The 14,738-nt window shown below is 40.1% G+C and overlaps 1 pseudogene; it reads left to right on the top strand.

Moving 5' to 3' along the window:
* Window positions 1-1,120: 1,120 nt before the first annotated feature.
* The window catches only part of LOC148526677 (uncharacterized), an 81,130-nt pseudogene continuing 67,512 nt past the window's right edge, over window positions 1,121-14,738 (top strand).

Raw genomic sequence — 14,738 nt, 5'->3', positions numbered from 1 at the left:
AGCCCCCATATTTCTAGGTGCATGGACAATGTGCTCCATGCACATGCAAACTAAAATTTCCATTTCCTTCCTTGTGAAGGGTGGCTGTCTCTGCCCGCACCTCCCATGGCTTGGGCCAGCCTCCTCATCACTGGCTTGTGCATCTTGAGGGTCTACACCTTGTAAAATATAATTTGTGATTAAATTTGGGAACATGCACAATTCATACTGTCATTCATTTTTGGGGCAAGTGCAAACACTGACATTTAAACATACTTGAGTCTGGTGTTCTTTGGGCTGCATGCTCCTCAGAGTCCATGTTATATCACTACTGATCAAAGCATGAGTAATAGTGGTGTGCGCACAGTATTTATAGATGCATACGCATCATAGACTGTGCATTGTGCACTGTGCATACGCATAATTTTTTGGGCGGGATTTGGCACCCTATTTAAGTTTGAGGTGTTTCAGCCATTACATGTGCTTTATTGTTGGTTAGTGGCTGGTGTTTGAAGGGATTAGTTTCTGCATGATATCTCCTTGGTCTTTTGGCCCGGTAAGTACATATGAGTAGAGTACTGCATGCTGCTGTTGGGTTGATGTTGCCTTAGCAGGCCATGTTTGTCACTATTCCAATGTCTAGTATTCTTCTCTATTAGTAGGCCATGTTTACCAATGAATGACTGTTTTTTTTTGTTTGTAATATTCTAGGAGTGCCTTACATTTATTTTTTCCTTAGAAGGACTTCCCCTTATTTGGCTTTGCTTTTTATTTCCCTTTTGGCCCGGTAAGAACATATGAGTACTGCATGCTGCTGTTGGGTTGATATTGCCTTAGCAGGCCATGTTTGTCACTATTTCAATGTCTAGTATTCTTCTCTATTAGCGGGCAATGTTTTTTACTACTAAAATGTCTAGTATTCTTATTTGTTAGGAGGGCATGGTTTACTTTTCTTTTCCTTGTTTTAATATTGTTTTTTTATTTCTTTACTTTTAAAAAAACATGTAGGAGTAAGCCAATATGTCCCTTCCCAACCCTGTAAGATTATTCAACATTCCGCTGTAATAAAATTTTTAACAACATTTTTAAAATATCTCCAAAATGTTTGTTTAAATTTCAGAGAGCTGTTGGAGATTTGATTATGGCGATGCTCTCACACCTCTACCTACCTGTTCATCCTTCTTGGCATAGGCAAAAGAGGGGTGCAAGGCCCCAGATATATAGAACACATGTCACCCTTTTTGGAATGTCGGATGATGTTGTCTGAAGAAGGTTCCGGCTCCCACCCAACATTATCCTAGACAACAGGTTGTCAAACTCGATCTTCAGGACCCCAAACAGTGCATGTTTTCCAGGTCTCCTCACAGAATCACAAGTGAAATAATTAGCTCCACCTGTGGATCTTTTAAAATGTGTCAGTGAGTAATGAATACACCTGTGCAACTGCTAGGTGACCAGCAAAACATGAACTGTGTGGGGTCCTGAGGACCGAGTTTGAGAACCACTGTCATAGACACTCTCTCATTAATAGAGAGTGATCCAGAAAGTGAAATCAACATTCCTACAGCAATACCACCACTAAGGCAGTTGTTGTCTGTGTTACATTTCTGTGCCTCAGGGTTCTTCCAGACCACAGTGGGTGTGGTGGGTGGGATATCCCAGCCATCCTTTTCGAGGATCCTGAGGCACGTCATAGATGCAATTTTTAAACTAATTGGTCATTTTATTAGTATGCCATTGGATATGGTAGCCCTTGGTGTGGTAAAGCAGCAGTTTCTCAAAATTGTTGGCTTTCCACACATCATATGGGTAGTGGATGGCACTTACATAACACTTCAGCCTCCTGCATTGCAGGAGGTTATTTATAGGAACCATAAGCACTTTCATTCATTGAATGTAATGGTGGTATGTGATGCCTCCCTCCAGATCCTGTCCCTGAATGCAAAGTTTTCTGGGAGTGCCCATGATGCATTTGTCATTAGGCATTCAGGGCTTTGACACAAATTATCCAGCCTGCAAGCTGGTGATGCGTGGCTTCTGGGTAAGTAAAATATGTTGATGTGTTGCACAAATGAACTTGATGTCACTGTTTTTTTCTGATATGTATTTTTCTAAATCATTTTGTGCAGGAGACAGTGGATATCCTTGCATGCCCTGGCTGCTGACTCCTTATTTGGCCCCCACACCAGGGCCACAAACACAATATAATGCCACATTTACTGCCACCAGGCAGGTGGTAGAGTGCTGTATCAGCCTGTTAAAGGGCAGATTCAGATGCCTCCACCGGTCTGGTGGCAAACTCATGTATTCGACGAAGATGGTTTCCAAGATCGTGGTCCTGTGTGGGATATTTCAAAACATCGCCATAAAGAGTCGAGTCCCAATGCAGCCAGAGGATGACTTGCCAGAGGATGGCCTTCCTAAGGTAGGTTGTGTGGGAGTGTTCAGGGGGGCCATCCGCGATGCTGTGGTTGCTCGTTTTTTCAGGTATTTTGTTATATTTGTGGCGTATCTGTTCTGTTTTGTGGAACATATTTTGGCCATTTATGTTTAGATGATTACCAATGTTTTAATATTGAAATGATGCCATGTATGGTAATTTTTTTTTCCAAAACAAAAAACCTTTCTTTCCCTCCAAAAACCAACATTACCACATTATCAAAAACATTGTATGTTGCATTTGGAAATACCACACTGATGGATTTGGCCAACATGTTATGATGCTCCATCTTCTCCCAGTTCTTGATGTTTTATTAACAAACATTTGTTTTGTGTTTTCCTTTGTTGTAAATAAATTTCCTTGTTCTGTAAGTTTTTTTTAAATATTTAAAAAAAAAAATTTAAGCCAGTGCACATTCCTAGCTCACATACATTTCATACATTTTATTTTTGGAGTTTAAACCAAAACAACATACAGATCTATTTCATTATTGTGTGTGTGAATGTATGTTTGAGGTAGGCATGAGTGGGTTTGGATTTCTGAAATCTGAACCCCTCCGAGCCCCCCCGATCCGAGTCATATCCGAATCAGGCTCGACTTTTCCCACCTGACTCGGATCTGAAATTGAGGCAAAACGTCATCATCCCACCTTCCGGATCTCATGGGTTTTGGATTCTAGAAAAGGTCCCCACATTGGTGCCATTTCTCACTCCGGCTGTGGACAGTAAAGAGGGAGGGTGGGAGCTAGGGCTGGCTGTGCTGTGCTGTGCTGCTGTTGTCCATAGGGGCTGTGTCCACTGAGTCCATGGGGACTGACTGGGCTGTGTTGTACTGCTGTTGTCCATCGGAGCTGGCTGGGCTGTGTTGTGCTGCTGTCATAGGGGCTGGATGGGCTATGTTGTGCAGTCAGTTGTCCATAGGGGCTGTGTCCACTCCAAAGTCTATAGGGGCTGGCTGGACTGTGTTGTGCAGTGTCCCATAAAGCCGGTAGTCCTAGAAGGGTGCTGTATTGTTGTTCATGGGGTGATCTGTGCATCAGGGATGCCCCCCAAAATGCTCTCTAAAAATTTTTTTTTTCCTGTGTTTGTGAATTGTGTGCATGGTAGCCATAAGTGCATCAACAAAGTAGCGCCAAGCGTGCGCCTGTGTCATAAGTAAAGGGCTGTCTGGCTTGTCCATTAAAGGGTGCTGTAACCCCCAAAGTGCACTCCAAAAAAATATATATTTTTCTGTGTTTGTGAATTGTGTGCACTGTATGTGCATCCTCAAAGCAGCAGCACCAAGCGTGCATCTGTCTGTTAAATGGTGGTGTAACCCCCAAAGTGCACTCGAACAAAAATAAAATATTTTCTTCTGTGTTTGTGAATTGTTTGCACTGTAAGTGCATCCTCAAAGCAGCAGCACCAAGTGTGCGTCTGTCTGTTAAAGGGTGGTGTAACCCCCAAAGTGCACTCCAACAAAAATAAAAAATTCTTCTTTTCTGTGTTGTGAATTGTGTGCACTGTACATGCATCCTCAAAGCAGCAGCGCCAAGCATGCATCTGTCTGTTAAATGGTGGAGTAACCCCCAAAGTGCACTCCAACAAAAATAAAACATTTTCTTCTGTGTTTGTGAATTGTGTGCACTGTAAGTGCATCCTCAAAGCAGCAGCACCAAGTGTGCATCTGTCTGTTAAAGGGTGGTGTAACCCCCAAAGTGCACTCCAACAAAAATAAAAAATTCTTCTTTTCTGTGTTGTGAATTGTGTGCACTGTACATGCATCCTCAAAGCAGCAGTGCCAAGCATGCATCTGCCTGTTAAAGGGTGGTGTAACCCCCAAAGTGCACTCCAACAAAAATAAAAAAATTTCTTCAGTGTTTGTGAATTGTGTACACTGTATGTGCCAAGCGCCAAGCATGCGCCTGTGTCCCATAAGTCTGTTAAAGGGTGATGTAACCCCCAAAAGTGCGCTCCACAAAAAAAATAAACAATACTTTTTTTTCTGTGTTTGTGTGCGAAATATATGCTCAGTAGCTGCATGTTCATCAACACAGCAGCAGCGCCAAGCATGCACCTGTGTCATAAGTCAAGGGCCGGTTTGGATATCTGGTCCGGACTGAAGGACGTGCCAACAATGTCAATTTCTGACATGTCTATTGTCACTGCATATGATACTGTCACCACTGACAGAATGGTGGAGGATTACATTGGTGACATCATCCAAGTAGGGATGTCAAACAGTAAGAAACTGTCCTGGCAGGAAAAAGAGGCAATTTGGAGGCCCCTGTACAAACTGGCTCTATTTTACCTGAGTTGCCCCCCCTCCAGTGTGTACTCTGAAAGAGTGTTTAGAGCAGCCGGGAACCTTGTCAGCGAAAGGCGTAGGAGGTTTCTTCCACAAAATATGGAGAAGATGATGTTCATAAAAATTAATTATCAACTCTTCCAGGGAGACCAGCCTCCAGAACGTACAGAGGGACCTGTGGTGGTGGCTTCCAGTGGGGAGGAATTAATACTCTGTGAGGATGAGGATGTACACAACACTGAAGAGGGTGCGGAATCGGTGGATGAGGAGGAAGAGGACGACATCTTGCCTCCGTAGAGCCAGTTTGTGCAGGGACAGATTAATTGCCAGCATGTTTTTGGGGGCCCCAAATGAACCAATCATTTCAGCCACAGTCGTGTAGCAGACCCTGGCGCTAAAATGATTGGTTTGTTAAAGTGTGCATGTCCTGTTTATACAACATAAGGGTGGGTGGGAGGGCTCAAGGACAATTCCATCTTGCACCTCTTTTTTTCTTTGCATTATGTACGGTTTGGGGCCTAGTTTTTCAAACTGCCATCCTGTCTGCCACTGCAGTGTCACTCCTAGATGGGCCACGTTTTTGTGCCGCCCACTCGTGTCGCTTAGCATAGTCATCCAGCTACCTCGGTGCAACCTTTTGGATATAAAAACACTATTGTGAGGTGTTCAGTGTTCAGAATAGACTGTAAATGAGTGGAAATTAAGGTTATTGAGGTTAATAATAGCATAGGAGCAGAAAAACCCACAAATTCTGTGATTTTAGCTGTTTTTATGCTTTTTTTTTCAAAAAAATACAGATCCAAAACAAAACCCAGAACCCAAAACACGGAAGGGTGGTTTTGGCAAAACCAATCGGGATCCAAAACACGAAGAAAGATCCAGATCCAAAACCAAAACACAAAACACGAAAAGTGGCTGGTGCACACCCCTTGTTTGAGGTATTCAGGATTGCAGTTTTAGAATAACTGCATCAAAACATATACATCCTTTTTTTGTTTAGAAAAATACATTTTCCCTTAGGCCCAATGTTTACAAAATGCGTTCTGAACATATGCTAGATATGGGTAGTAAGGCTAACCTGTTTTTTATTTGTGCTTTTGGGTTTGTTTAAGTTCTGGCATAAATATCTGCACAGTTCTAAACAAACTTAGAATTTAGAAAACCAGGCCTAGGTATATTTTTAAACCAGTAGAAATGTGGTGTTACAGTTATCCATTGAAATGACAATGGATGTCAATAACTTAAATCTAAAAAAACATTGGTTTAGAATGTGGTTATCAGAGCCAAGAGCACTCCCACTGACATCACTTGTGTTGTCAGTGGGTCCAGCCGCAGACAGTAGGCGTTCCCATGGGAATGCCTCCGTCTGGGCAGAAACACCCCCGGCACACCCATCAAAGGGGGCGTGCTGTCACTCACCATCGACAGCATGCCCCCTTTGTAGCGAAACCCGTAGCGATGGCTTGGCCATCGCTATCCGGGTCTCGTGCATGTGCACAAAGGAGCTGGCTCCCTTGTACGCATGCGCACTGGGCCAACATCGACCCGCTTGCGAGCACTCAGTGCTTGCAAGTGGGTCTGAATTAGACCCAGAGGCCCTGATTCAGAGCCGGATGCTCTGACAGGGTGCTCGCTCTGAATCAGGGCCGTCCTTCTGGATTTTTAGAGCGGCCTCCTGGCCGCTTGTATAGTTGTGGGTGACCAACCACAGCTATAGCGAGTGGCCAGGAAGATGGTCGCGATGGTCAAGACCATCGCGACCAACGGGCTTGCGACAAGACCTTTGTGGTAGAGTCTCGTTGCCAAAATCCCTGGAGTGCTTTTGGCTCAAATAGAGCTGAAAGCACTCCCACTGACATCACTTGTGATGTCAGTTGGGCCAGCCCCAGACGGTAGGCATTCCCATGGGAACGCCTCCGTCTGGGCAGGCACGCCCACAGAAGGGGGTGTGCTGTCACTCAACGTCGACAGCACGCCCCCTTTGGTACGAGACCCGGAGCGACGGAGTGCCCGTTGCTATCTGGGTCTCACGCATGCGCATGACGGAGCCAGCTCTGTTGTGCGCATGTGCACTGGGCCGCCATCAACCCGCTTGCAAGCGCTCAGCACTCGCGAGCAGGTCTGAATCAGGCCCTGTGTTAGATAATTGACAGAAGCTGGCATATACAATCCCTACACTATCACACCCATTATGTCCCTAAATAATGAAAAATAGAAAAATTGTTAATTCAGATAGGAAAACAGAAATGCAATTAGAATACTACTACAACTATTACTAATAATAATAATACTAATAATACTGCTACTAATAATAATACTATGATTTATAGCAAACTGTGGACCTGATTCAGAGCCGGATGCTCTGAATCTGGGCGTTTTTTTTTTTGCGGCCTCCTGGCCGCTCACATAGCTGTGGGTGACCACCCACAGCTATTGCGAGTGGCCAGGATGATGGTTGCGATTGTCAAGACCATCGTGACCATCGGGCTTGCGACGAGACCCTTGTGGTAGGGTCTCATGGCCGCAAGCCCCAGAGAGCTTTCGGCTTCAATTAGAGCCGGAAACTCTTCCACTGACATCACTGGTGATGTCAGTGGGATTGCCCACAAACGGCAGGTGTTCACATGGGAACGCATCCATTTGTGAAGCCACCCCCCCGCCACACCTACAAAAGCAAGCTGCCCCTTTTGTAGTGAGCCATGGAGCGAGAGATTTTATCTCTTGCTCCAGGGTTTGTGCATGCGCAGTGCAGTCGCTGCACGTGCGCAGAGCACACCATCGACCCGCTCGCGAGTGCACCAGCGCTTGTGAGCAGGTCTGAATCAGGCCCCTGTGTACCATAATGTTGTAATGATGAGCCTACATTTATGTAGAGGCCTGGAGCTGTAGTCCCATCCACCCATTTTTTAATCTAGCCCAGGTGTGCATAATGTGACATTAATTGGTGCAATTAAATAAAAGATGGGGTAACGGTATGGGTTTTTTCCTATTACTGTTTTTTCTTCCCAATTACAATGTTTTTAAAACATGAAAAAGTGAGACGTCACAATATTCTTCATTTGGGTCTTTCTCAACTATAATTTACATTGCAGAGCTAAACATGTCACTACTACTTTGCTGTATAAGTGATTCTTTTTCTATAATAATACATATTAAACGTATGTTGTTACATTTCCTATCACTTCCATTGGCAGTGTAGCAGAGCCAGTGAGGCAATGTCCTAAATTAACTGAATTTTTGAACTACTCTTTTGAATTAACTCAATCATAATGACCTAATCATCAAAATGAACTAGATTTCCTATCTCTATGCAGAATGCTTCGCTCTAACACTTACCAGATTGGGTGGAGTCGCTGGCTAGCTTTGCAAAACTGTCAGGATGACGGGACCTGCCCGGTGTGTTTTTTAGTGCGTGAATATTGGGGGAGTGGGCAGGGGAGGGAGGAGACATTTGGGAGGAGTGGTCAGGGGAGGGGCTTGGTGAAATGGGCCCATGAATGGCGAGTCGGCCTGCCCTTATCCTCGCTCTCCGTATATGCTGTTGTCCTAAGTGAAGTATATATTTTGATAAAATTTTCTTTGATTGTTTGCTGTGTTTTAAAACATGAATTTAACATACTCATAGTTACACTAAGTTGAGACTTTTGGATTATGCTAACAAAAATTAGGTTACATACTGCACATAATATAAAGTACAGTAGGACTAAACTGTACAATAGTTGCAACATACATTACTGGCTAATATCATATTTACTGTACAGTAGGGCCATACTGTACAATAGTTGCAACATACATTACTGGTTAATATCATATTTACTGTACATTAGGGCCATACTGTACAACATTTGCAATATTCTTTACTGGTTATTACCATATTTAAAGTACATTAGGACCATACTGTACAATTGTTGCAACATACATTATTGGTTAATATATTTACTGTACAGTAGGGCCATACTGTACAATATTTGCAATATACATTACTGGTTAATATCATATTTACTTTACAGTAGGGCCATACTGTACAATAGTTGCAACAAACATTACTGGCTAATTAAGGTCGCTAATATAGCAATGTTTATCCATGTCCTGTATTGTATTGTATTGTATTGTAAGTCAATGGTTACTTTTTTGTCTATGTACTTTGTAAGGTGCTGTGGAACACTTTTGGTGCCATATAAATAAATGATAATAATAAAAATAATAATAATATCATATTTACTGTATTGTACAGCCATACTGTACAATAGTTGCAATACACATTACTGATTAATATCATTTTTACAGTACATTAAAGTTTTAAAAATTACAGTAGGGTCATAATAATTGTTTGAAAAATTAATCATTTTAATATGTCATACTTATGCTGTAGAATATGCAGCCACAAAGAAGCCAGAAAGGTAGGTGGGCGGCGGGCAAATCCGACTAACGCCTTTCCAGCTGGGTAATGCTCCTCCTACAACCCGCCATACGCATCCGCCGCTGCTCCTCCGCATACACTTCCCTTTTTAGTCGGTTGGGGATGGGCGGCGCTAGAGTGCCCAAGCACCGGTCCATAACCTGCACCAAAATGGCCAGCTCACGGCGTGTGAACGCTGCCGCTCTTATGATTGCAATGACTATTTTAACAGTAAACACAATTTTTACAAGAAAAAAAAAAGATGATTGCTAGTTAAGTTTCATAAATCACATGTACTAACTTCTATTGGATACTGCATGAGTCATGTGACACTAATATTTCATAATATTGCGAGTTATCGTCTCCATGCATTTAGGTATGATTACAAAGTTAAGGACAAAAATACTCATAGATATAAATGCAGAACAATTTGAAAAATGCACTTAGTAACATGACAACATTTAAAAGAAATAGCAAAACAAAAACCACCCCAAAAAACAACAAAGGGTTAAACCAAAAAACCAAAGCAAAGAAAATTACATAATCAAAAAAAGGGAACAAAGCCAACATTTGCCCAACACTTAAGTTAATTAATGAAATAATTGACAATCATAACATATGCAGTGTGAGAAACAGATAGACAATCATAACATGACATGTTTGCTGCTGAAAAATACCCTACGAGTGCAAACATAAAAAAACAAAACAAAAAAAGAGTGGCTCGGTCGCTAACTTCTGTGGCTCGCTAGCTATAGGAGGAGCAGTGGAAATTATTGGGCGTCAGTTTGGTTGTGAGCTACCGCCCAATTGAATGCATTGATTACCATATTCCAGCTTGCGCGACCGCGGCTTAGTGAACGGGTCTGAATCAGGGCCTGTATGTTTTAAAACCCACCATAGCATTGGGGAGATTTCAGTGGGTAACAGCAGGTCGCTGTTGAATTACATAGGCCTCTTTTAAATGACCACCTATAAAATCTGGTGAGATGCAAATTCGGTGGAAACTCAAACTCACTGTTGGTTCTAGAAGGATTAATCTCACTGGAAATTCAGAAGATTGGGGTAGTAACTGCTATATACAATATATACCCCACCCACACATACTGTACTTATACAGTATTTGCCTTAGTTAAAAAATACCTCTTTGGTCATTTTGAGTCGATTTATTTTGTTATGCTATCTTTCTGACTAAAGCTGTTACAAACTGTATTTGTTTAGAAGTAGTTAATTGGCAAAATATGAATGGACAACCTTCATTATCATTATAAACAGCTAAACTGAAAACAAAAAAACATCTACTGTCTTTCAGTGGTGCTTTTAGCCATGCTATACTGTATGTCCTTAAGGTAATGCAGCAACCATTTTATTAATAATGCAATACCACATTCTAGAACCATTCATATACTATTAACCCAATTCACATTGCTTATTTATTCATAAAATAATCTGCACCTGGGACTAACACTGTCACATCACCCATCTGTTAAGGCTTCAGCTTTACTCAGGTTCTGCTTTTATTGTGTTGCAAGTTTCTCCTGAAAGTGGATTCCTTATTAGTGTTGTTATTGATATTATTGTTATCTGTCACATCACCCATCTGTTAAGGCTTCAGCTTTACTCAGGTTTCTTGTATTTATTTGAGTTGCAGGTTTCTCCTGAAAGCGGCAGCCTTATTAGTGTTGCTATTGATTTTATTTATATGTAATTAGTGGACTATACGTTTTTTCTTCTACTTGTTTGGCAAATGTTTATATGTATTTAGTGCTGCTTATTCATTTCTCTATTTTTTAGATGTCTACATTGTCTTGTTATATACATAGAAATAAAAGAAGACAATGTATGATGTTCCAATACTGTTCATTTAAGAGAAATCACATATTTTTTAAATTGATCTTTAATAAGTTGGAAAATCTATTCAAGGCTGAGACTACTCACTCGTAGGACATAATTACCCTCCAGAAATATTTGAAAATTATTAGAATACCAGGGGGTGTGAGGATTTTTTTAAGCTGCTTTAATTTACTGGATGCGAATCTCATCACTGAGTGTACTTTAGATCATATCTAAAATAACCTGATTAAATTACTTATTAGATATAAGTTACATAAAGCACACTATGCTGAAAAGGAAGTAGATGAATGAAAGATTATTTTAAGGATCATACACTGTACAAGGAATGTGATTTCATTATTAACAAGAAGGAACAGCAATATGAAAATAACCTTATACAAGGAAAAAAAAAATCAGCTGGGCTACCAAAAGGGTTAGGTGACATTTTATTAAAATTCATGGTCCTTTTTTATATTTAAACCCAAATTTAGGGGTCTATGTACTATGCCTTGGAGAGAGATAAAGCAGATGGGGATAATGTACCAACAAGTCAGCTCATAACTGTCCACTTTACAGGCTGTGGGGTAAATTTACTAAGATGGGAGTTCTATTAAGAAGTGATGTTGCCCAAAGCAACCAATCAGATTCCAGGTGTTATCTTCTAGAAGGTGCTAGATAAATGAGAAGTACAGTAGAACCTGATTAGTTACTGTCGGCAACATCACTTTGTAAATAGAACTCCCATTTTAGTAAATTTACCCCTGTGTGTGAAAAATTACTGTTAGGAGCTGAATGGTTGGTACTTTATCTTCATCTACTGTATCCATCTCCAAGGCTTAGTATGTACACCCATTAATCTCTGTTTCACCATTCAGACTGTTGCAAACCGCCATGCAGTATCAGGGTGCCCCACAAAAGAAGAGAGCCTGATTTAGAGAAAGTACTGCAGGATACAAATCCATTCAGTAGAAATAGAAGACATCTTTTACCCAAACAGGTATATTAAATCTGTCTTCTCACTTATTGACCCAAATATCATTGCTAGTTAGCTCTTTTAACCTGTGACTAAACCACACATATTTACTTGTTAAACTAATTTGATATATTAGGATGCTTTGTAGGAAAATATTATTTGCATTTAAGACCATAATACAGCAGAAGCATTCATCTTAATTTCCTATTACCCTGGTTAGAGATGCTGAAATAACCTTAAAGCTGGGTACACATGTAAAGATTTTCTGTCCAACCATCCAACTAGTTGATTGGTTGGAATGAAAATCTGGTAACGTATGGGAGTAACTGATGATCAGCAATTTGCTCCTAAATGCCAGAAAACAGATGAAAATGGTCGTTAGATAAGTTTGTTAAATGTTTGATCTAAACAATTTGTTCACACAACAGTTTTTGTCCATTTTCCAGCATTTGGGAGCAAATTGCTGATTGTCATTAGCTTTCATACCTTACCAGATTTTCTTTCCAACCAATCAACTAGTTGGCTGGTTGGAAAGAAAATATTTATGTGTGTACCCAGCTTTAGTGTCCTAAAGAAGTTCTTAGAGTAAAACAGTGGTTCACAAACTTTTTTGAATCATCTCACTCTATAATATCAGCATTTCTCCATGGCATCCCTTGGCCAAAAGTATCTTATTGAGAAATTAAGCAAAAATTAAATTAAGTAAATCGTGCTTATACAGTATGTCACCCTTAGGTTCAATTATGTGGTGGTTGACAGGACTGCATGTCTTTTGGTCCACATACTTATTGATTGGCAATCATTAGCACTGGTTTTGCCTGTCACACTGACTAAAAATAATTTTATTTGGTACTGAATCACCAACCCGAGGCATCCCTGCAAGTGCCCTGAGGCACCCAATTTGGGAACCACTGGAGTAAAATATTGAGGAAATTTGTGAGGCCCCTAGTGGTGGTTTTTTTCTTTTGTTTGGTATTGAGAGATCTTCCAAGGTTCCTGATTTGACTCATTTCTAAGTATAAAATGTTATCCTTTGTATTACGGCAGTATATATTTCAGCCACTTCTATAAAGTGTCTATAGATTATTTTAAAATGTTATAAACAAAAGTGTAATTAAAGACTTTACTTCAGATTAACTGATCATTTGTAATACAGAACATAATGGATTATATACAAGAGGATAAACATCATCTTAATAATTCTAGCTTTCACTATAAAATTACTCCTGATACCATTATAAAATATCAATGTACAGTAAATTAAAATTTCTTTTGAATGTGGCCCTCACCAAAGGGGTGGTTTTAAGAATTGAATTGTCTATTATTTAATACATACACCATTATACCCCATACTAATACTTACCCCAAATTGGCAACACTTGTCACTCCGCACTGGTGTCCAAACATTTTCAGTGTTGATTCTTGTACCCAATTTAAGTTCCTTTTTTATTATTATTTACAACTGTACATTGCTTCCTAGTGATCATACATCAAAGATACAACTCACTTCAGTATGACTAAAAATGTGCAATAGAAGGACAATTATATTTCCTCACATGTGATGTATGATCTGTGTACACTATTGTTCCTCATGATAAAGCCATTAATTAAATTATCTCTATTTGCATGCATACAGGCATATTTGATTCAGGTATGCATGAATACTTACCTGCTGGTACAGCTCTTCTGATATAGAGCTGTACTAATGAAAAAGTGTCTTCCGAGTTTATGACCCAGAAGTCCTAATTCTCATATGCAGCCATTGACCAGCACAAGCCGTAGGGCCGGATTAACTAGGGGGCAACAGGGGCAGTCATCCCGGGGCCCCCACACATAAAGGGCCCCCCACACTCCCCAGGGGTTAAAGTGAGCCTCCTCCGGTCCACCTCAGGCTCTACAGCCTTATATAAAAAATAATATGTTTTGAAGGGATAGGTGATTCATTTTAAAGTTGTATTTTTTACCTCAACAAAAACATTTATATTGCAACCTTCTAATACACATAGTCCCATTATTATCAATTATCTCAGTATTAACCTATTTATGTGGGAGATACTGTTCAAACAGAAATGTAAAAAAAAAACATTAACTGCAAAAAGTACAGTTCCATGGTCTAAGAATACCCAGTTACATAATTTAAGGAGAAACTCTTCCACATTATGTACTTTGAGAGGCAAGTTAAATAACTCATTCCAGGATTCAAAGTATCCAGAGGTTCTACTGACACAATCATATGAAAAGTCCTGGATAAGGAGGATATAAATACTGTACCTAATGCAAGAGGGAACTATCGCTATCCCTAGCTGGTAGATCTATTCTTTTTATCTTCTACATTTAATAATTGTTCATATAATGTGAAATGTAATATACAAAAACAGTCTTCTATAAAACAGATAAGTAACTGTATAGACTATAATGATTGGCTTTAAAATCTTTAAGACTTTATTGTGATGACAATTAATAATATACTACTACAGTATCTGTAAGTGTATAACCCACAAAGGATTTATTTTAAACAATGTGGTAGCAAGGAATCATTAAATCAAACAATTAACTATCAATCAAATTTTGTATTTCATTTACTGAAATGCAGTTGTTGACTACAATACGTGTCATCTGTTCACATTGGATTAGATTCCTTAAACATTGCAGATATATTCAAATGCATAGCATTTAGAGACTATGGGTAAATTTACTAAAGGTAGAGTTTGGGAGAGTTTGAGCATTATTTCCCACTCTCAAATTTACTTTAGTCAAACTCGGGAGAGAGATCTCCTTTTATATGGGCAAGTACTGGAGAGTTAGCAAACTCTCTTCAATTCACCATTGGC

This window comes from Taudactylus pleione, unplaced genomic scaffold (genome assembly GCF_031769625.1).
Source record: "Taudactylus pleione unplaced genomic scaffold, aTauple2 ptg000095l, whole genome shotgun sequence".
Classification (NCBI taxonomy): domain Eukaryota; kingdom Metazoa; phylum Chordata; class Amphibia; order Anura; family Myobatrachidae; genus Taudactylus; species Taudactylus pleione.
The sequence above is the reverse complement of the archived record's forward strand: the minus strand, read 5'-3'. Positions and strand labels throughout refer to the sequence as shown.